General features: G+C 47.8%; 1 pseudogene; it reads left to right on the plus strand.

Annotated features, from left to right (window-relative positions):
- The first annotated feature begins 12,330 nt into the window (after window positions 1–12,330).
- On the plus strand, window positions 12,331–12,695 carry LOC132419507 (calmodulin-binding transcription activator 1 pseudogene; annotated as a pseudogene).
- Window positions 12,696–22,190: the final 9,495 nt, after the last annotated feature.

The raw sequence follows: 22,190 nt of genomic DNA on the forward strand, positions 1-22,190 counted from the left end.
GTTACAGCAACAATAGGACACTAATACTTGCTCCATTATCCAGGCCTCTGGGAAGCCTGGCTGCCTCCCTGGCGCCAGTGACCCACGTTACAGGCTTGAGGCTTTGGAGAAACCACCCCAGCTTCAGAGGCCTGAACTTGCAACGTCATCCCTAGGAGGCTGTCACAGCTACTGGACCAGGACTCCTCACCCTAACATCGCCAGTCTGCAGAGGAGGGAGATGGAAGCTTCAAAGCTCTGAAACTCCAAAAGGGCCAGAGTGATTAGGCCCAGCAGGAGGTGGGTAGGCTGATTAGCTCACCTGGTTAGTGGCACTGGCTGAGGGGATGAAGGCTGTGGGCTTAACCCCCGATGGGGTAGATGACCTCACACGGACAAGTCTGCCCCGAGGTCATAGGCTGCTCCTTCACCCCCTAGGGGGACAGAAGAGAGGTAACTAAGCACCAGTGCTGCCACTAAAACCATTGAAGAAACTTGTCTGCATGCAGTGCCCTGGAGGATGGCACTGGACAGACACCCCTCTCACACCCAGCACCGGGCAAACCTGGACATCAGAGCTGGAAGCCTACGTCGAGGCAGAGAGGGCCCAGAGATAACAGGACACTCAGACATGGTGGGATAGGGTCCTTCAGCTAAACTATAGCTCTAGAAGCCACTCTGTGACCGTGGAGGCTTTCAGAGCCCCGAGAGTGGTGCGGCAGCCCCTGTCTCAGCAGGCACAGCTAAGGTGCTGCAGTGGGACACTTTGCTAGTGACTGGACCACCTCGCCGGCTTAGAGACAAAGGGGAAATGGGCTTCAGGGTGTCTCCAGAGCCCAGGGCCTAGGCAGCAGCCCAGCTTCAGGCAGGGACTGACGGGAAGCCAAGAGCCTGCCATCTCTCCTTCTCATCTCGGCCCCTCTCTGTGTGGGAGCTTCGCTCCTCTCTCAGGCACAGCTCTCTCTGGTCGTGACCCCTGTGGGGGGAGAGGCTGACCCCATGTACCCCAGTGTTTTCCTCTACGCAAGAAGCTAGTCCCAATTCCAAGATTGCAGGACCCACTTGGCCCAGCCTGGCCTGGTCTGACACAGTGATGCCTACCTGTGGATGAGGCTGAGGCCATCCGTCAGGAGATGGGTGGGACAGATAACTCAAAAGGCGGCCTTATAAGAGTTACCTCAGTTCATTATCAATTTTCACATCTCTGAGATTGGGATGTAGCTTATGACCAATCTCACATTAGAATTAATGGTATCCTACCATTGCTGTTGGCAAGGTGGCAGTCGTGACCTAGAGTCACTGCCTGCCCTTTTGAAGTAGGAAAGTGAGTCCTGGTTTTGTCTCAAACTTCCGTTAACACCTTCTAGTAAGATCAGGCACCAGGATCAAAGCCTGCAGAATGGGTATTACAGAAAGACGATCTGGAGGTCATAGTGGAGCTCTCTCTTATGAAAAGCTGCATTATTAATGCTATGGATCGAAATGACATGTGGAAAATGCACTTAAAGTCTGTGACAAGGAATTCAGAAGAGTTGGACTCTGCGTTTGAGAAGTTTTAGCAAATTTGTTTTGCTCATACTTTCTTTTTTATCTCTGCACAAGAGTGACAGATGATAAAAACGTTTAAAGTCTAAAAGAGCTCTTTCAATAAGTACATAATGCACATAAGTACAAAATAAAAGAATGATAAGAAAGCATCGTATGACAGTTTCGTTGGTTACACATTTTCTTTCTTGATGGTTTATAAAATAATGGAGCGTCTTCTAAATCTGGCCGTATTTTAGATTCAATGAAATATGGCCCATGGAACAGATTACCTGTCAACTCCCCAACCTTCTGGATTCTATTTTTGATGAGAGCACAAAAGAAAGATTCATCCTAAACCTACTCTATGTAATTTGGCAAGCTAAGAGGTCCTCAGCCAATGTAAAACCTCCATTCTTATCACAGATTAACAGATGGTCTCTAATCGCCCCTCTCTAGCGTCTTCCATTTCTCATTATCCTGTTTTTCTTAGACATCTCCTTGAATCCTACTTTTCCAACAGAAAGTGCAAGAGAGATTTTGCAAACTCTTAATACCTGGGAAGATGGCTTCTGAAAGCAAGCTATTTGAAAGAGGGTTTGGGAACACTTGTAAAAGGACGCAGTTATCCCTGGGTGCAGCCCGGTTCCGTGAAGAGCAGGCGCTGCTTGACTAACATTGTCTTCTTTTGGGGTTGGTACTGGGCTCTTCAGAAAGAGCAATATAAAGATGTCTCAGTCCTGGGATTCCCTGGTGGCGCAGTGGTTGGGAGTCCGCCTGCCGATGCAGGGCACACAGGTTCGTGCCCCGGTCCGGGAAGATCCCACGTGCCGCGGAGCGGCTGGGCCCGTGAGCCATGGCCGCTGAGCCTGCGCGTCCAGAGCCTGTGCTCCGCAACGGGAGAGGCCACAGCAGTGAGAGGCCCGCGTACCGCAAAAAAAAAAATGTCTCAGTCCTTTCTGAAATTCAGACAAGCAGCGTCTCCTCTATTCCTGGCGGGGACGATAGAGAGTCCCACTGCAGTGCTAAGTGGCTGTGTAAAAAAAAGCGTGCCCAGAGTGTGCTGCCTTATGAATCTGATGACTTCTGGGAGGTTGCTATAGGCTGTAAGGACCGATTGTTGGTTCTGTTTTGTTTAAGTCCTACTGACTTGGACTCATCAACCCCACAGGTGCTATGAAGCCTATAAGGTAAATGAGAGAATTAGGATCTCAAAAGATCTCAACAGGCAGTAATGATGGGAGTAATCTTATAAGGTTACATTTCATGGGAATGCATGTAAAACCCTGGAAGTGGGTCTAAAAATAAACAGGATGTGGGAGATACCCTGGAAAGGAGACCAAGAATATCCCCAACTTAATACGAGTGAACAGTACGGAGAAGCAGGTCCAAAGAGCTAATTTGATCTTGGGCTGGACGAATAGCTTGGAAACTCAGAAGATGCTTGTGCCCACATTATCTGCCAATTGCAGCAGAAGCATGGAAAGCTGGTCTTTAACAGACACAATGAAGCAATGCTGCAGTGGGGGAGAGACCTAGCCCCATGTCAGCTCAAGCCTATGAGTGAGATGAGCTGGATCCTGGTACCTCGTGACACATTTTCCTTTTCCTGCTCTGTCCAGAACAGCCAAGCTTGGAGCCAAGGTGGGTGGGAGGAGAAAGGGGGGATGGAGAGAGAGAAAAGGATATTTTGGTCTCATACACAATCAGCCTGAGATGATTAGATGTAATATCTCACGCATGTACTCAACCCAGCGTCATTTGAGGATGATATTAGGTTGTGTATTTGGTTAGGACCCTTCTAGACCAAGAGCCACAAAACCCAACCCAAGCTGGTAAGGCCGAGGGTGATTTACTGGCCTGGATAACTGAAGTGTCCGGAGGTAATGCCTGAGGCAGGGGCTTACATGCTGCCAGCAGGACCTAGTTTCTCTGGATGGACTTCATTCTCAAACATGCTGTCCTGCTTCAGTCCAGTGAGTTCACAGCACACCATCGTCTAGAGCTTTCCTTGGGGGTAAGTAACCCAAACTAAGACACAGACCATTCTTGGGGACATGCTTGGGAGAGTGACTTCACCTGAGACTCTTGAGATGGGCGCCCAGGGGCCCCATGCCTTGTGCTCACACAGTACTAGAGCACTTGGACCTGCCGGCTGCAGAAACTGTCCTTGCTGCCGCGTTGAGAAGGGAACACCAAGGGTGTGGGAAGGGGGCTGCCGCCTCTCTCTGGGCTGCCTACGTGTTTCTTCATGTGCAGCCAGCACCTGGCAGGATTGGAAAATAGGGAGATTCCTGCATGCCTTGGGGAGGTGTGAGGAGTCCTGGTGGTCAGGCATGTGGGCACTCAGAAGACTGTCACTGGGCACCTGTGGGAGAGCCCAGAGTTAGGATCAAAATTTTCATTTTATAGTTCAAGGCAATGGGAAAATAGGGTTCTTTACGTAAAACTTCTCTTTATAGGTTGTCTTTTAGAACGCATCTATTCACTAAGGGTTGCCTAGAGTAGGGTGGATGTAAATGAAATTCTAGAATGAAGCAACTAATCCAGTGTCCAGTAAGCCCCCGTTAAGGCTTCCTTCCACCTTCCCCACACCGCTACCAGAAAGCTGCTTTTTGAGAAAGCTGTTCTTAAAATTAGCTAGGTGGATGCTGCCCTCCAGTGGCCAGATGTGTCCTTACAGCGTTTCCCAGTTTGAGAGGAGCAGGGAGCAAGACCCGAGCAGGCGCCCTCACATCCTCCTTGCTTTCTTTTGCACTGCTCCCAGCGGGTCCCAGCTGGGCTGTTCCTGGGATGTTGGGGGCCATGGTCTGTGCCACAGAGGGACAGCAGAAGCAACATTTAGCAGGAGGAAAAACAATGACTAACACTTGTTGACACTTACTTTGTGCTGGCCCAAGTCTTAAGCGATTTCTCTGCATTTAATCGTCACACATACTATTATTACCCCATTTTAAAAACCAGGAAACCAAGGCATAGAAACCTTAAGTTAGTGGCCAAGCTGAGATTTGAACCCAGGTCTCTCTAGTCTCCAGAAGCAATGTTTCATTCACTTTACCAGTGGTACTCAAACTTTGCTATGCCCAAGAATTGTTCAGGGAGTTTGTCAAAGATGCAGAATCCAGGGCTCTGTCCCCTAAGATTGTGATTGAGTGGGTCTAAGAGGAGCAAAGACAACTGGGAATCTGTCCCCGGGACATTATGGGTAGAATCTAGTAAGTAGTCCAAGCAGGGTCACGGGCCACACTTTGGGAAGCATTAGATTAAGATCTCCTCATTAATAGGAGGGATAATTTGTCAGAACATAAGAAAGAACTTTATAATAGTCATATATTCTAATTCAAACTAATGTCTACATGCCAAGCATTTTGGTAGGTGCTCACAGACGCGATCTCATTTCCCGTCCTTGGTGACTCTTGGAGGTTGGTGGCCCCAATTTGCAGATGAAGATGCCAAGGTGTGAACTTCCAAGAGAGAAGAAATCCCTCCTCTCCTTTCTTCTATTTTGAGGCTCCTTTCATTGGCACTCATCACGGTGGGTAGTCCCTGATGCCACTCCAAAATATGCCACTTCGACATAAGGATTATTTTGAACTGAAGGCAATTGAGAAGAAGATACAAGAAAAGCTCTCTTCCCTTCTCCTATGTGCCTAAAAGCAGGACATAAATTTGTAAATGTATGTATCATTTGTAAATTTTACTCTCTACCAGGAAGTCCAGAAGTTAATCACTGGCTGCAACCCTAGACCCTCAGCAGCCCAGAGACAGCATCAGAGGAATCTACACACAAACCTTGCTAAAACTAGCTCTTAGCTACCATTGGCTTCCCCATATATTTGCCTTCCCACAATTTTCCACCCTAGAAACTCAGTCCTTTTCCTGTGTCTTATCACTTCTCTAAAAAAAATTTTTTTAACATCTTTTTTTTTTAAAATAAATTTATTTATTTATTTATTTTTGGCTGTGCTGGGTCTTTGTTGCTGCGTTCAGGCTTTCTCTAGTTGCGGTGAGCGGGGGCTACACTTCGTTGCGGTGCGTGGGCTTCTCATTGCGGTGGCTTCTCTTGTTGCGGAGCACGGGCTCTAGGCACGCGGGCTTCAGTAGCTGTGGCTCATGGGCTCTAGAGCGCAGGCTCAGTCGTTGTGGCGCACGGGATTAGTTGCTCTGCGGCAGGAGGGATCTTCCCAGCCCAGGGCTCGAACCCGTGTCCCCTGCATTGGCAGGCGGATTCTTAACCACTGCACCACCAGGGAAGCCCCCCTAACATCTTTATTGGAGTATAATTGCTTTAAAATGTTGTGTAGTTTCTGCTGTATAACAAAGTGAATCAGATATATGTATATATGTATATCCCCATATCCCCTCCCTCTTGCGTCTCCCTCCCACCCTCCCTAACCCACCCCTCTAGGTGGTCACAAAGCACGGAGCTGATCTCCCTGTGCTATGCGGCTGCTTCCCACTAGCTATCTATTTTACATTTGGTAGTGTATATATGTCAGTGCAACTCTCTCACTTCGTCCAGCTTACCCTTACCCCTCCCCGTGTCCTCAAGTCCATTCTCTATGTCTGCATCTTTATTCCTGTCCTGCCCCTAGGTTCATCAGAACCTTTTTTTTTTTTTTTAGATTCCATATATATGTGTTAGCATATGATATTTGTTTTTCTCTTTCTGACTTACTTCACTCTGTATGACAGACTCTAGGTCCATCCACCTCACTACAAATAACTCAGTTTTGTTTCTTTTTACGGCTGAGTGATATTCCATTGTACATATGTGCCACATCTTCTTTATCCATTCATCTGTTGATGGGCACTTAGGTTGCTTCCATGTCCTGGCTATTGTAAATAGTGCTACGATGAACATTGTGGTACATGATTGTTTTTGAATTATGGTTTTCTCAGGGTATATTCCCAGTAGTGGGATTGCTGGGTCATATGGTAGGTCTATTTTTAATTTTTTAAGGAACCTCCATACTGTTCTCCATAGTGGCTGTATCAATTTACATTCCCACCAACAGTGCAAGAGGGTTCCCTCTTCTCCACACCCTCTCCAGCATTTACTGTTTGTAGATTTTTTGATGATGGCCATTCTGACTGGTGTGAGGTGATACCTCATTGTCGTTTTGATTTGCATTTCTCTAATGATTAGTGATGTTGAGCACCCTTTCGTGTGTTTGTTGGCAATCTGTATATCTTCTTTGGAGAAATGTCTGTTTAGGTCTTCTGTCCATTTTGGATTGCATTGTTTGTTTTATTGATATCAAGCTGCATGTCAGTTCTCTAAAAATTTATTGTTCTTTTGTTAAGATGCTACACAAGCCCAAGTTCTAACCACTCTTTTGAGTTACTCAACTCTGTGAGCTTCCATGTGCAAGTGGGGTGCACATGTTAAACTTCTGTTTATTTTTCTCTTGTTAATCTGTCCTTTGTTAGTATAATATACAGGGCCCCTGTACAATGAACCTAAGAAGGATAGAGGAAAAAAAGATTTTTTCCCCTCCCCTGCACCCCCATGGAAATCAAGCACCTTGGCATTGTTGGGGACCTTTGTGTTGTCTGGCAGGAGGCACGGAGAAAGCACAGGACGGCATCCTTGTTGAACCCAAGTTTGTGTGCCCGATACACAGTGAGGCCAAACAAACCGAAGTGTCGGAGTTTGGAGCAGAAAAAGGTTTATCGCAAGGACCAAGCAAGGTGAATGGGCAGCTTATGCTCAAAAGACCCCAAACTCTCTGAGGGTTTTCAGGGAAGCACTTTTAAAGGCGACATTTGGGGTGAGGGCTGCAGGTGAGGTCTCAGCATGTAGTTACCATCCTCCACATGGGTAGGGGCCTTAGTTCCCGCAGAACAACTCATAGATATATATCAGATTGTTATGTACATCCCTTGAGGAGAAGCTAGGACTCTTTTGTCTCTGCACTATTGTTTCTCGCCTGCTTTCCCTTGGTTTCTGCGTTCCCTCATTTCCCTAATTTGTAAGTGGCTGAACCTGCTCTTTGGAACTCAGGGAAGGTCTAGGAGACTAAAAGCCTTTTTCTGCAAATGAGAAAGGGGGGCTTTTGTACCTGGGAGGGCTTCACATGGTCCTGCTCAGTTTCAATCCCCGTTTTCTTTGATACTCCTCAATCCTGAGGGTACAGGGGTGGGACAAGAAAGGGAATAAAGTTTTGCATAGAGAGGTTAATCATAAACTCAGCAGAGGAACTCGGCTTTGGGGGACTGGGTTTTCAATGTTGTTGAGCTGACTCACCCCACCTGCCGCGAGCAGGCTTGAGTGAGGGTTTGGTGGGCCTGCAGAGCGGCCGCCCCAGGCGTCACTAGGGTGGCATCAATCCTGGGATCTGGAGCAGCTAGTCCCTGGGAAAGGCCTCACAGGGGAAGACGAGGTGCTGTAACAAGCGTTTTGGGAGCCAAGTCCTGGTCGCTGTGGGGCTGCTTTTCAGGGGAGCCCACAAGCCGTCAAATCAGGACACACCCTCTGCAGTGAAGAGCTCCCACCAGGTAAACCCAGGGCTTGCACAGGAGCAGCAGGAAAACTCTGAGGCAGGCTGGGAGCAGGGTGGCCAGCTTTTCAATTTGGGCCCCGGGGAGCTGGGAAAGCCCTCTGGGGCTGTGGCCACAGGCCTGATGTTCATCCAGGCTCAAGGCCTCAAGGGTCTTGGGGTCCCTGCCTAGACCTTCAGTTATTTGGGCAGAAGACAGAGCCTGTGAGTCCTCCGACCCGGTTCTGTGAACAGGGCTGCGTGGGGAAGGGGCTGCCTCCGTGGCTGGGCCCTGAGGGCCTGAGGGGGCAATGTGTGCCCACCCCTCATCTGCGCCCCAGGGGTCCAGGCCCTCCAGTCAGAGAGGGCCCGGGAGTTTCTGTGAGCTGTGCGTGCCGGGAGGGGAGGCCTGCGGAAGGACAGAGCTGGCGGCAGGAGCAGTAGGTTCTCGGCTTCTGCTTCACCCGATGCCTGGCCTCTGGCAGTTGCCAGAATGTGTATGTGATTTACGTGGGACCCGATTTTGGTTTGGTAACACTGGGAGCCGAGGGTGAATTCTGGGGCCGCCTGGCCCTGGTGTACCAGAGGCTGGGGGTGGTGGCCAAACCGGCTGTTCCTGCCCAGGCACTGGGTCCCTAAGTAGGAGCCTTGCCTGCAAGAGGATCCCCACGCCCGCCTTCGCTTTCATAACCAGGAGGACTTCCTCCCCACCCCCAGGACCCCTCGGGCTCCCCTCACTCCCCCTCGCCCGCCATGGCTCTCCTTTCTTTAGGGTGTGCCCCCCTTACAACTTCCTCTTTATACCATTTGTATTATCTGATTTTTTTTTTATATGAAGCGAGTATTATTTTTACAATGACGTATGTTAAAATACTTTTCATCTGGGGGAAAGCACATATTGGGCAATCCTCAGGAAAACAGGCTAGTTCACCGGGAGCAATAATTTCATTTAAAAGGAACACGTTCTCACAGATTTTTAAGAAAACCTCCCAGAACCCAGTTTGAGAAATTCTGACTTGAAAATGTAAGGGCTAATTCAACTTTAAGTGTCTTTCAGTTGTGGAATATCGATATAAAAACCTCACCTTTAGAACTTGTAAAAAAATCTTAAGATTATTTATTACAACGAACACAAAACTTAAAAATACTCATAGGATTTTTTTTTTTTTTTTTTGCGGTACGTGGGCCTCTCACTGTTGTGGTCTCTCCCGTTGTGGAGCACAGGCTCTGGACGCGCAGGCTCAGTGACCATGGCTCACGGGCCCAGCCACTCTGTGGCATGTGGGATCTTCCCGGACCGGGGCACGAACCCGTGTGTCCTGCATCAGCAGGCGGACTCTCAACCACTGTGCCACCAGGGAAGCCCCACTCAGGAGTTTTGATTCCTGAACTTGGGAAGGTCTAAGGACGCTGATTTGAGAAAGGCTGAAGTCAGGTGTCAGGCTGATGCTGAGAGGTTTTTTTTGTCTTTTGGTTTGTTTTTTGGGTGGTGTGGTTAAACCTTGCTCACTAAGAAATACAAAGTATTACACAAATGTCGGAGAAGAATGCATGATGGCATGGAGGAATGCGCAAAATAGGATATAAAGGAAATTGTAGAGTCATGTAGGGGAGGAAAAATATCTTTCCTTCTACCCCTCTAAATTCTGGACTCTGAGCTGGGGGCCATGTAACAAAAGACAGATGAACCAGAGAAAAGTATATGCATTTATTTAATATACATTTTACGTGACCTGAGAGCCTTCGTAAGCAAAATGACGACCTAAAGAAATGGTTAAACCTGAACACTTTTATAGTAGGTTTGATGAATGGAAAATTGTGGAGAAATATGAAAGGACAGAAAGTATGAGGGAAGTGTAGTAAACTAGGGGAAACTTAGCAAGGCCTGTTCCTTCAGATTCCTCTCTCTGTCCCTTCATCTTCAAAGATAAGGGTGCTCTTTTCCTCTGGGCATAGGGAGGGCACCTCTCACACGGTTTTTTTTTTTTCACGTGCTTCCGGGGAAGGTCAGAAAGTCCTTCCTGCACGTACAATTTCTCAAATCCTTCAGCTTGGCATGTTCAATATGCCAGATGCCGTATTTAAGGGTAGCATGTCCTGAACCCTGTCACTTGAAAGCACAGGCTCCAGAGCCTAGCTGCTCATGTTCAACTCCCAGGCTCTGTCCCTTCCTGTCTGTGTGACTTTGGGCAACTTAATTAATTCTCTTAACCTCCGTTTCCTCATGGGGTTTGTTAAAAGCAAGACAACAGGCCCAAAGTGGAGTCACTTATGCAAAGCTGAAACGGTGCAACTCAGATTGGGACTTGAACTCACGGTCTTTTAACTGAGCTCACACACCTGGTCTCAGGACTTTATGAAGCTCAGGTTCTTGATGTTTCATCGCAGAAAGAATTCAGTGAGAGACAAAGTGATAGGTAAGAAGTGCATTTATTTAGACAGAAACACACTCCACAGACAGGGAGTGGGCCATCTCAGAAGGTGAGAGGCCCTGAAATATGGCGTGGTTAGGTTTTACGGGCTGGGTAATTCTGTAGGCTAATGAGGGGGACGATTATTCCAAGTATTTGGGGGAATGGGGCAGAGATATCCAGGAATTGATCTTTGGTGGTCGGCCTTTTTGATCTTTGGCGGTCGGCCTTTTTGATCTTTGGCGGTCGGCCTCAGAACTGTCACGGCGCTGGCAGGTGTGTCATTTAGCTAATGTATTACAGTGAGTGTACAGTGAGGCTCAAGGTTCACTGGAAGTCAAATCTTCCGCCATCTTGGATCTAGTTAGTTGTAACCAGTTTTTGTCATGTCCTATGGTTATGTCATTCTTTTAAATGTTGTGCCCTGCCCCCTTCTCTCCTGTTTCAAAGCCCCATGTCACCAAACTTAGACTTAATTATAGTTTTGGCCTCTCCCAGAGATGGACTTTTAAACCAGTCAATCAGGACTCACGTGATCAGCAGTAGGGAGGTGATCTGCATGGTAGACCCCTGCCATCCCCTTAAGGAAAGAGGCCTTGCAATAGCCAATCTGCTTTTTTTGTCTGGTTTAACTTCCTTGTCCCTGCTCCCTTCTGCCTATAGAATTCTCACTTTGTACAGCTCCTCAGAGCTCCTTTCTCTCTGCTAGATGAGATGCTGCCCAGTTTGAATCAATTTTTCCTCAAATAAACTCATAAAATTTGTAATAGCTCAGTCCATTTTTTAACAAGAGCAAATACATTCTATCCCAACATTGAGCTTATACATCAGTGAATGACTATATACAGGAAACATACCCCAAATGTTCAGTGTTTATTTCTGAGTGGTGGTATTGTTGTCGAACTCAAGTTTGTGTGCCCAACACACACACTGGGGCCAAACAACCAAAACTCAGAGTTTGGAGCAGAGAAATGTTTATTGCAAGGGTCAAGCAAGGAGAATGGGAGGCTTGTGTTCAAAAGACCTAAACTCCCTGAGGGTTTTCAGGGAAGAGTTTTTTTTTTTTTAATTTTTATTGGAGTATAGTTGCTTTATAATATTGTGTTACTTTATACTGTACAGCAAAGTGAATCAGCTATACGTATACATACATCCCCTCTTTTTTGGATTTGCTTCTCATTTAGGTCACCACAGAGCACTGAGTAGAGTTCCCTGTGCTACACAGTAGGTTCTCATTAGTTATCTATTTTATGCATAGTATCAATAGTGTATATATGTCAATCCCAATCTCCCAATTCATCCCCCCCCTCCCCCAGGGAAGAGATTTTAAAGGCAACATTTGGGGTGAGGGCTGCAGGTGTGTGACTTTCTTCTGATTGGTTGGTGGTGAGGTAACAGGGCAGTGCTCCAGGAATCTCAGTCATCAGCCTTCTGGTTTCAGTCAGTCTGGGGTCTCAGCATGTAGTTACCGTCCTTCTCCTGGGTGGGGGCCTTAGTTCCTGCAGAACAACCCAAAGATATGTATTAGATTGTTGTGTACATCCCTTGAGGAGGAACTAGGACTCTATTTTATCTCTGCACTGTTGTTTCTTGCCTGTTTTTCCTTGATTTCTCCATTCCCTCACTTCCCTAATTAGTACTGGTTGATTCTGCTCTTTGGAACTCAGGTAAGGTCTAGGAAACCAAAGCCTTTTTCTGCAAATGAGAAAGGGGGGCCCAGGCTTTTGTATCTGGGAGGGCCCCCTAGGGTCCTGCTTGGTTTTGGTATCATGCTGACTATAACTATTTATACTTTTCCAACTTCTCCATTAGAAAAGGTTTCTTTTAAAAATAATAACTGAGTGGGTGCACAGCAGCAGCAGCAGGGTCGGCGGGCTGGCGGCAGCAGCGGTACCCGGGCGCTCGGGGTCCCGGTCGTGAGGAGGAGGAGGAGGATGTGGCGGCCGGAGGGGAAACGGCTGCCGAAAACAAGCCGGAAGAGCATTTCCCAAAGTGTATTGTGCGGAACCAGCACCTACTGTGTCCTCAACACCGTGCCACCTATAGAAAATGGCCATGGGAACAGCAGTAGTAGTCATGTAAAAATCTTTTTACCGAAAAAACTGCTTGAATGTCTGCTGAAATGTTCAAGTTTTCCCAAAGAGAGGAACCGTTGGAACACTAGTGAGGGCTCATGATGCAGCCGTCCTTTTGGATTTCTTTTTAATAATGTGTGACCCTTCACCTTTGATCCCCTGACCTGCATTACCTTGGTAACCATTTCATTTTTTAATTTCATTTCATTTTTTGATTTTGGTGTACAAGCTGTATCATTTCATCTCTCAAAGTGTAACATGCTGATTTCCTCAAATAGAGATATCCCTGTGGTGATAAATTTGCAAAACACTGTCTTCATTTTCTGTATTAAAATTCATTTCAGTTTTTTTTTTTTTTTTTTTTTTTTTTGCGGTACGCGAGCCTCTCACTGTTGTGGCCTCTCCCGCCATGGAGCTCCGGACGCTCAGGCTCAGCGGCCATGGCTCACGGGCCCAGCCGCTCTGTGGCATGTGGGATCTTCCTAGACCGGGGCATGAACCCGTGTCCCCTGCATTGGCAGGCGGACACTCAGCCACTGCGCCACCAGGGAAGCCCTCATTTCAGTTTTAAAAATAAAAATAAAATAAAATAAAATAATAACTGAAAAAAATCAATTGCCTTTTCCACAGAAAGAAATAGAAAATATTGCAGGCCACCTAAATAGGGGTCACTTGTACAGTTCTTCACGTGGAGCAGCAGCTGGGTTCAGAGGTAAGGGTGAGGGTTTTAGAGCCCGATCTGGACTCAAATCCAGGCTCTGACACTTTCTCTCAATTTCCCATTTCCTGATCTCTTCTCTACAGTGGGTGTAACAGTGAAACAGGAGGGAAGGGGGTGGGGCACAACCTTGAAAAGAGTGACATAAACCCATTAGAACGAAATAGTTCCAAGATGGAGGATGCGTCGACTTCCACTAGACCTTGAGTCTCAGTATACCTTCATTGTAACACATCAGCAAGCTAAATGACACACCCACAGGCGCCATGACAGTTCCAAGGCCAAGTATATAAAGGTCAAAAAGTGGGTGGTGGCCCAATTTCTGGAAATCCCCGCCCCTTCCCCAAAATAGCTGGAATACTCCTCCCGCTCATTAGCCTATGAAATTACCCACCCTATAAAAACTGACAACCCCACACCCTGCTGCCACTCTGGCCTTCTGAGATGGTCTACACTCTGTCTGTCAAGTGTGTTTCTCTCTAAATCAATCCACTTCTTACCTACCACTTTGTCCCTCACTGAATTCTTTCTGCGACGAGACATCAAGAACCTGAGCTTCATTAAGTCCTGAGACCTGGTGTGTGATCTCAGTTAAAAGACCGTGGGTTCAAGTCCCAATCTGGGTTGCACAGTTTCAACAATACCTCAGTGGGGTTCCTGGGGGGATGAAGTGAGATAACCTATGTGAAACAATCTTGTATGTGGCGCTGTTTTCACTATTTATTTGCAATTTTCTCCATTAGACCAGAGGCAGGGGCTCAGAGGCCCTGGTAGTTTCTGTTTGCTGGGCTGGGAGGTGGTCCCATCTGCAGAGTGGGGGCTTACACCCCACTTTGCAGCCCCAGAGGACTAATCCTAGGTGGAAACCAGAAACACTGGCCTCTAGCAGGCTCTTGTATATTGTGTGGCCTGCTGTCTGTGGGTTCCAGGCTGGCAAGCTGGGATTCTGCCTGGAGAAGGCACTGGGGTGGTGGGCCACCTGGGACTGTCCCTTCTCCTGACCACCCCCTTGGGTCAGCTAGATTCTGAAGGCTGTGACGTATATATAAATGTGTAACATATATACATATATGTGTGTGTATATATGTGTATACTTATGTGTGTATTTATAAACACATCCCCACACATATGTGGAGAGAGAGATGGAGAGAGGGAGACTGAAAGAAACTGGGGTTACAAAATTGCCCACATTTTAAGAGTTTACATTTAACAAATGAAGGCATCACAAAATCACTGCAGGATTAATTAGCATTTTAATTCAATTATCATAGGTTCTATGGTCTCATAACGGGCCTCAGATTTTAACTGTGTGATGAACTTTCCTTTCAAATCTCATCAAAGTATCTATAAGCACAGTGATGAGGACCAAGTTCAGCCTGGCCACATAGCCCTGTGGTCTCCCTGGGCCCATGGCCCTGGTCACATTCCTCTAGTGGAGATGGAACAGACACCACGGCTGCAGTAGAGAGTGTACATTTCTTAGTTTTTGCTGCCTCTCAAGTAGAATCAACAGCTAACAGTCCCAGCAGCCTGGCTGGCTCCTCTGGGCTGACAGCTGCAGGTACACGTGTAACAGGGAAGAGCAAATCTGACTCCATGTTGGATCTGTTTCTTTGGCTTTAAACTTTGCTTTTTTTGCTTATGTTATTATAATCATACATAATGGCCTGCCTCAGGGAACCCTGCCCCCCTGCCTGAATGTTAAACTAAAGTGCCTTTGTTCAGCTCACAGGGAGACAATCTGACCCTGCCCGCCTGTGAATGGCTGCAGAAAAGGAAAAATTAACATATCCCCTCCCTATGCTGGTCAAGCCAGGAGAAACTAATGGCATTTTTACTTTACTTCCTCACCTCCTCTGCCTCTCTATCTTATGACATTGGCATCCAGACCCCAAGAAGATGTTTTTCTGGGGACACTAGTCCGCCATCTTCTCGGTCTGCCGGCTTTCTGAATAAAGTCGCTATTCCTTGCCTCAGCACCTCGTCTCCTGATTTATTGGTCTGTTGTGAGACGAGCAGGGTGAGCTTGGACTCAGTAACAGAAGCTGCACCCATAGTGTTTCTGTTGACCTGTGTGCTTGGCTTCCGTCCCCAGAACTTGGTGATGGGGTTTTTGTATTGCAACCAATCTGGTCCCCTGCTGAGACTTTGTTAAGCACTTGAGATAAGGCTCAAAGATCTGGGAAAATGACAAAGCATCTTGCAAACAGCTTTGTAGTGGGAATGGGGTATTTCCTTTTTTTTTTTTTTTTTTTTTTTGCGTACATGGGCCTCTCACTGTTGTGGCCTCTCCCGTTGCGGAGCACAGGCTCCGGACGCACAGGCTCAGCGGCCATGGCTCACGGGCCCAGCCGCTCCGCGGCATGTGGGATCTTCCCGGACCAGGGCCCGAACCCGTGTCCCCTGCATCGACAGGCGGACTCTCAACTACTGCGCCACCAGGGAAGCCCAGGGTATTTCCTTTTAAATAGAGACTGTTTGCCTTGGGTTAAGTTACATATTGTCATGACAAAGACTTGCTCAGTTGGAGCTGAGCTCCTGGTCTAGGTGGACTGTGACCTGGGGGACTGAGGATCCAGTAGGGTCAGACCATCCTGCCTGGGCTCAAATCCCGAGGGTACTAACCCTGGGCAAATCTTTCCACCTCTCTGAGCCTCAGTTTCCTCATCTATAAAATGGGGTTGATGAAAGAGGAGATAATGATGCGTGAAGCAATCATCTGGCATGTTCCTAGTTTTTGAAGTTTCAGGCCTCATTCTCCCCAAAGAACCTTCTCTGCATGGTCACCACAACACACTTGCAGTTTGTTCCTTGAGCTGAGCCTATAGCAAGTCTCAGACTTTTTCCCCCCTTTTTTCTCTTAATTGTGGTTCAATACACATAACAAAATTTACCATTTAAATTATGTTAAAGTGTAAGTTTATAAATTTATTTTTATTTATTTTTGGCTGTGTTGGATCTTTATTGCTGAGCACAGGCTTTCTCTAGTTGTGGCGAGCGGGGGCGACTCTTCATTGCGGTGCACGGGCTTCTCATTGCGGTGGCTTCTCTCATTGTGGAGCACGGGCTGTAGAGCACAGGCTCAGTCGTTGTGGCGCACAGGCTTAGTTGCTCCGCGGCATGTGGGATCTTCCCTGACCAGGGCTTGAACCCGTGTCCCCTGCGTTGGCAGGAGGATTCTTAACCACTGCACCACCAGGGAAGCCTTAAAGCGTAAGTGTAAAGTGCTGTAGCATGAAGTACATTTGCATTATTGCACAACCATCACCATCATCCACCTCCAAGAACTTTTTCATCTTCCCCCAACTGGAACTTTATCCATTAGACAGTAATTCCTCAGTTCTCAAGCTTTTTGGTCTCAGGGCTCGTTTACACTCTTAAAGAATTGTGAACCCGCAAATGCGTTTGTTTGTATGGGTTATATCTACCAATGCTGTTTAAACAAAATTCAACTGAGTACATTTTAAAGATCTTATGATTCATGAATTGGGCAACAGACCATGTATCAGGAGCTGTACAAGATGAAACATTTTATAGGCAGAAGGGAGCAGGACAAAGGAGTTATACTAGCAAAAAGTGGATTGGTTGTAGCAAGGTTACTTTCCTCTAGGGGATGGCAGGGGTCTACCAGGCACATCACCTCCCTAGTGGTGCGGAGGTGATTCCTTATTGACTGGTTTAAGATTCCATTTCTGGGAGAGTAATTAAGTATTTAAGTCTTTTAAAAAAATTTTTATAAATTTGTTTATTTATTTTTGGTTGCTTTGGGTCTTCGTTGCTGCACGCAGGCTTTCTCTAGTTGCGGCGAGTGGGGGCTACTGTTCGTTGCGGTGCGTGGGCTTCTCATTGCGGTGGCTTTGCTTGTTGCGGAGCACGGGCTCTAGGTGCACAGGTTTCAGTAGTTGCAGCATGTGGGCTCAGAAGTTGTGGCTCTCAGGCTCTAGAGCACAGGCTCAGTAGCTGTGGCGCACGGGTTTAGTTGCTCTGCGGCATGTGAGATCTTCCCGGGCCAGGGCTCGAACCCATGTCCCCTGCATTGGCAGGCGGATTCTTAACCACTGTGCCACCAGGGAAGTCCCAAGTATTTAAGTCTTAATTTGGTGAAGTGTGGCTTAGCATAAGTGACTCCATTTTGGGCTTGTTCTGTTGTTTTTAACAGTGTTTACCATATTATAACTGAAAACTAAGAAAAATTTTAAATAGAATTTATTGATTAAAAATAACAAAGAATATAAATCTTGTCATATTTATGAAATACTTTTTAAGAAAAATAATTTTATCTTCCCAAACAAAAAACGTTAGTAGTGAGAAGATCAGTATTTTTTTCTACAATTTTACAAATCTCTTTAATGTCTGGCTTAGAAGAACAGCTGGACACTCACATTTGCTTCTGCTTTCAATCTACTGCAATATTACATGTCATGTAGCCTCTAGAAAATTCTACCGCAGACCCATGAGAGAATGAGAAGGCACAATGCTAACGTCTTAGTGTTGTTATAGAAATAGTTTTGATTTCATGGATTCCCTGAAGGAGTCTCTCTCCTTAGACGGAATAGCAGAGGCTCTGCCCTGGGGGATTATAGTCTCCGGGAGGCAGGAGTAGGCTGGGTCCAAGGAGCCAGGGAGTCAGTGCCGACCAAACACTCACCGGGGTGAATAAACGCCCCAGCTTCATCATGGCGGGTGGGGGACTGAGTTCTCTCCTCACTGTGTGGTCCCCAGGATTGAGCTCTGGTTGCCCATGTCGGCAAAATGCCTTGTAATACCCCCTTAAATAAGTTCCTTCCCTTCCCTGCCTCACTGCTGTTGTCCCCTGAGATCACTTTTGGAATAAACCACTTCTTCCTAAATCCTTGTCTCAGGGTGTGTTTTTAGGGGGAACCCAAACCAGTGGCTCACCCTAGGCCCATGGCCCTCATCATTCTCCTCCCACAGTGGCCTGCTAAGTCCATCTTTAACAACTTGCTGTTTAGGGGGAAAAAAAGTCCTGGTTTGCTGATTTCCATGGAGTAAATCCTCCCAGCAGGGCTGAGTTCCAACTGAGACCGTAGGGTAGAGCGGAGGTCCCACTGCTGCTCTCCGGCGGTGTGAGCCCGCTCCCTGGCAGCGCTGCTGCCGCGTGCAGCCCTCCACCGTGTCTGCTTCTGCTCCGCGTCCCCTCTGTGGTCACCTCAGCACTTAGGAGAGTGTCCACCTATTGTAGGTACAAATATCTGTTGAGCCTGTTGACTAAAAAAAAATGCACAAACTAAAAGTTGAGAGCTATGTTTCTTTCGGGGACCCTACTGAGGTCTATAGCCCGGAATGCAGCCTCTCAGATAGCTCGCTCTGAGGAACTGTTCCAAACAGGTAAGGGAGGAGATGGGATATACAGTTTTTGCTGAAAAACAAACAAACAAACATGTAGTCAGACATCAAAAGATTACTGCTAATCGCAAAAGCAGACACCTCAAGTTAATGATGTTAGAGATTTTCTCTGTAGGGGAAGATGCAAGAGTCTGGGCTTACTGAAATCATTCCTTTGATATGCACCTCAGCTATCTGGGGCCGGTATCCTGTTTCTCTCCGACCCCCGAATTCCCCTCAGCGTGCACCTGCTGGGGGCAACTGCAGTGGCTGGTGGCTTGGTGGCGGGCAGCCTGTTTACTGAAATGGCAGGCAGCTTTTTTTGTCCACAAGCCAAGGAGAGTAACAAGGCCACATGGTGGTACAGGTGAGAACTAGTCAGGGAGGTGTGTTCTGGCCGAGGGGAAGGGGACCGGTGGGCCTGGGAGGGCTGAAGGCTGCCTAGAGGCAGCAGTCTTCCAGCAAAGATTTGAGACCCAAAGCATCGACTTCGGGTCCACATAAACTTCAGGGCCTGGCAGGGGGAAATTGAACACACAGGCAAAGCCAGAGCCCGAGGTGTGGGGCGTGGGCCTGGGGGGTGATGTCAGGTCCTTGGGGGCGTGGGTGGCTGCAGCATAGAGGAGGAGAAAGGAGAGGGGTCCCTCAGACTCTTTGGGACTTGTCCCCTCGCTTCACCCTGGTTTGACCTCCAATCCTACTGGCTCCCCCAGGGCTGGAACCCAGGCAGGCCTTCCCAGTGGCCTCTTCTGTCATGGGCTGTTTTGAAAGTGGGAGCCCTGGCCTGGTCATCCTGTCAGTTTCAGTCTGTTGAGACAACCAGCAACAGTGTCTTTCCCCAAACTTCCACCGTGTGGAGTTCCTTTAGCCTCTTTCCCCAGAATCTGGGGTGGGCGGAGGAGCAGGGGGTAGGCTTGGCCAGGAAAGCACCCAGTGAGCCTAGGAAGGCAACAGGAAACCCAAAATTAGAGCTGGGGAGGACGGGAGGTGGAGACAGGCCAGGGATGTCTGTGCTGCTGCCCCAGAGCCAGGTGAGTTGTGAGCCATGAGCTAGGGCTTCCTAAGCTTCTGAGCTTGGAGCTGAATAGTAAGGATCCAAGTAGAGCTGACGGAGTAACCTACCCAGGAGAATCATCCAGGACATACAGATCCAAGACAAAAATAACAACCTGGATTTGACCTTACCCCCTCGTTTCATCTAGAAGGAGGGAGGCTGGGACAATGTGGTGGGAACCACAGGGGCATTGGGGACCAGCAAACCTGAGTGTGAATCCTGCTTCGCTGCTTACTAGCTGTGTGACCTCGGGAAAGTTACTTAACTTCTCTGAGTCGCTTTCCTCATCTGTAATAAGTTGTATGATAATGAATGCTAATTGACCAACATGGTGCCTGCAACGTATTCAGGGCTCAGTAAATAACGTATTTCACTGAGTCTAACATGCCATCAATTTTAAGAAGCATCTTTCGAGGGGAATCCTTTCATAATGTATGTGTGCTTATTGTACACTTTAAATATCTTACAACTTTATTTGTCAATTATACCTCAATAAAAAATTTTTAAGAGGCATCAAAGAAAGAAATGAAGGAAAGAAAGAGAAAAGAGAGAAGGAAAGAGAGAAAGAAAAAACCTGCCAGGTAAATTGACCTGCCAGCAATTGTGAGATACACTCAGATTTCAGAGGTAATAAAATATGAAAAAAAAGTACATCTTAGCATTGATGAAATGTAGTCGTTCTTTTTTGATTCTCATCTGAGGTTTCTCTGCCTCTGGAGTATTCGAAGGGTGCTATAACCTCTCCCCGCCTGAGTACCCCCACTGGAGAGGTCATTTCTGACCCTCTACACTCTCCGTTCCAAACTGTGCACGTGTGCTGCCCTTCCAGGGCTTGTTCTTGGGGGTCTGGGGCATGCATGTGGTTTCTGGCTGCCTTGAATGTCCATCTTGACATTCAGGAGGCTGAGCAGCCCTCCTGAGGCCAGGGAAGCTGTTTTCTATCTCTCGGGTCCCCTCTGCAGTTCCTGGGGCAGAGCTGAGCACACAGGGTTCTCAGAAGATGGGAGGTAAAAGTGTAATGAGCTGTGGATGAGGACCAATGAGCCCACCCCTGCCCTCGCCATGAGGTTGGCAAGCGTTGGGACTGGATACTCTCCACCCCAGGCCCATGAAGGAAGCAGGGAAACCATTGGGCTCCCCATGTTCCCCAAGAGGAACTAGAGTTAGGGAGTGATTTGATAGCATTACTGTCTCATAAGCGCCTGATTAGATCCCAGGCCAATCCTAGTGGCTTCTTTTCCCTTGTTACAAAGGCTGTAAGGGGCTCCCGGGTACAAAGCACCGTGAGGAGAGCGCGGGTGGAGAGAGGTCAGGCTGCGCGGGATGGTACTGTGGGCCTGTTCACATCAGGGATGGTGACTACAGGGGACCAGGGCTGAGGCCTGAGCTGTCCAGTCTTGTAGCCACCAGCCTGCGTGTCCAGTGAGTGCTTGAAATGATGTCATGAGTCCAGGTTGAGTTGTGCTGTCCATGTAATATACATGCTGGATTTCAAAGACTTAATATGAAAAAAAAAAGAATGTAAAGTATATGAATAAAGTTATTAAAATATCTTAGTAATTTTTATATTGAATACATGCTGGAATGATACTATTAGATATACAGGGTTTGATAAAATATGTTGATAAAATTTGATAAAATTATTTGATAAAATTAGTTTCACCTGTTTCTTTTTACTTGTTTAAGCTATTCCTGGAAAATTTTAAAGCCACGTATGTGGCTCGTGTTATATTTCCACCGGACCGCGCTGGCCTGAGAGACAAAGATAACTGCCTTCCCTGCCATCCCCAGGCTCTGTGGGGCTTCTCTAAACAGTGGAGCGATGGCCTGCTGACTGGGTTCTAATATCCCTTCGGGGTCAGGTGTCCGGCCCAGAGGCCCCTGTGCCAAGGGGCCCAGGAAATCAGGGTCTACAGTGGTTTATATTGTGTCCCGGCTCTGCTGCTGCCTCTGGGCCGTGGATGTTGGCCCACGTGGCTCTCCCATCTTTCGGAGGCTGACAGGCCCGTCTGATTTCTCCTGGCTACTTCATGCAGGGGTTTAGGACCCAGTGAAACAGGCCACAGGCTCGCTCAGCCCTGCTTGAGCTGCAGCCTTGACCACTTGCGCCCCAGGGCCTGACTGAGGCACTTGGGAGGCTCTGTTGCTCACCCAGACACAGGCCATGATTCGGCTCTACCGTCATTCTGTTCTGTCCAAGGTTTTTCAATCCACAACTCACGACTTGACTTCCCTTTGCCACACTCTTGTTTGCTTTTTGCGGTACGCGGGCCTCTCACTGTTTTGGCCTCTTTCGTTGCGGAGCACAGGCTCCGAACGCGCAGGCTCAGCGGCCGTGGCTCACGGGCCCAGCCACTCCGCGGCATGTGGGATCTTCCCGGACCGGGGCACGAACCCGTGTCCCCTGCATCGGCAGGCGGACTGTCAACCACTGCGCCACCAGGGAAGCCCTGCCACACCCTTAAGGTAGGGCTGACAGTTATGAATCAAGAATTTGTTTCCCAAAAGTTTTCGTTGTTGTCGTTTCAAGTATCTTGGCTAAAGGGTCGGTGGTTTTGTTTGGTTTGTTTTTTGTCTGCGTGGAATTTATATCTGCATTTC

The sequence above is a fragment of the Delphinus delphis genome, chromosome 2 (assembly GCF_949987515.2).
Source record: "Delphinus delphis chromosome 2, mDelDel1.2, whole genome shotgun sequence".
In the NCBI taxonomy this organism is placed as follows: domain Eukaryota; kingdom Metazoa; phylum Chordata; class Mammalia; order Artiodactyla; family Delphinidae; genus Delphinus; species Delphinus delphis.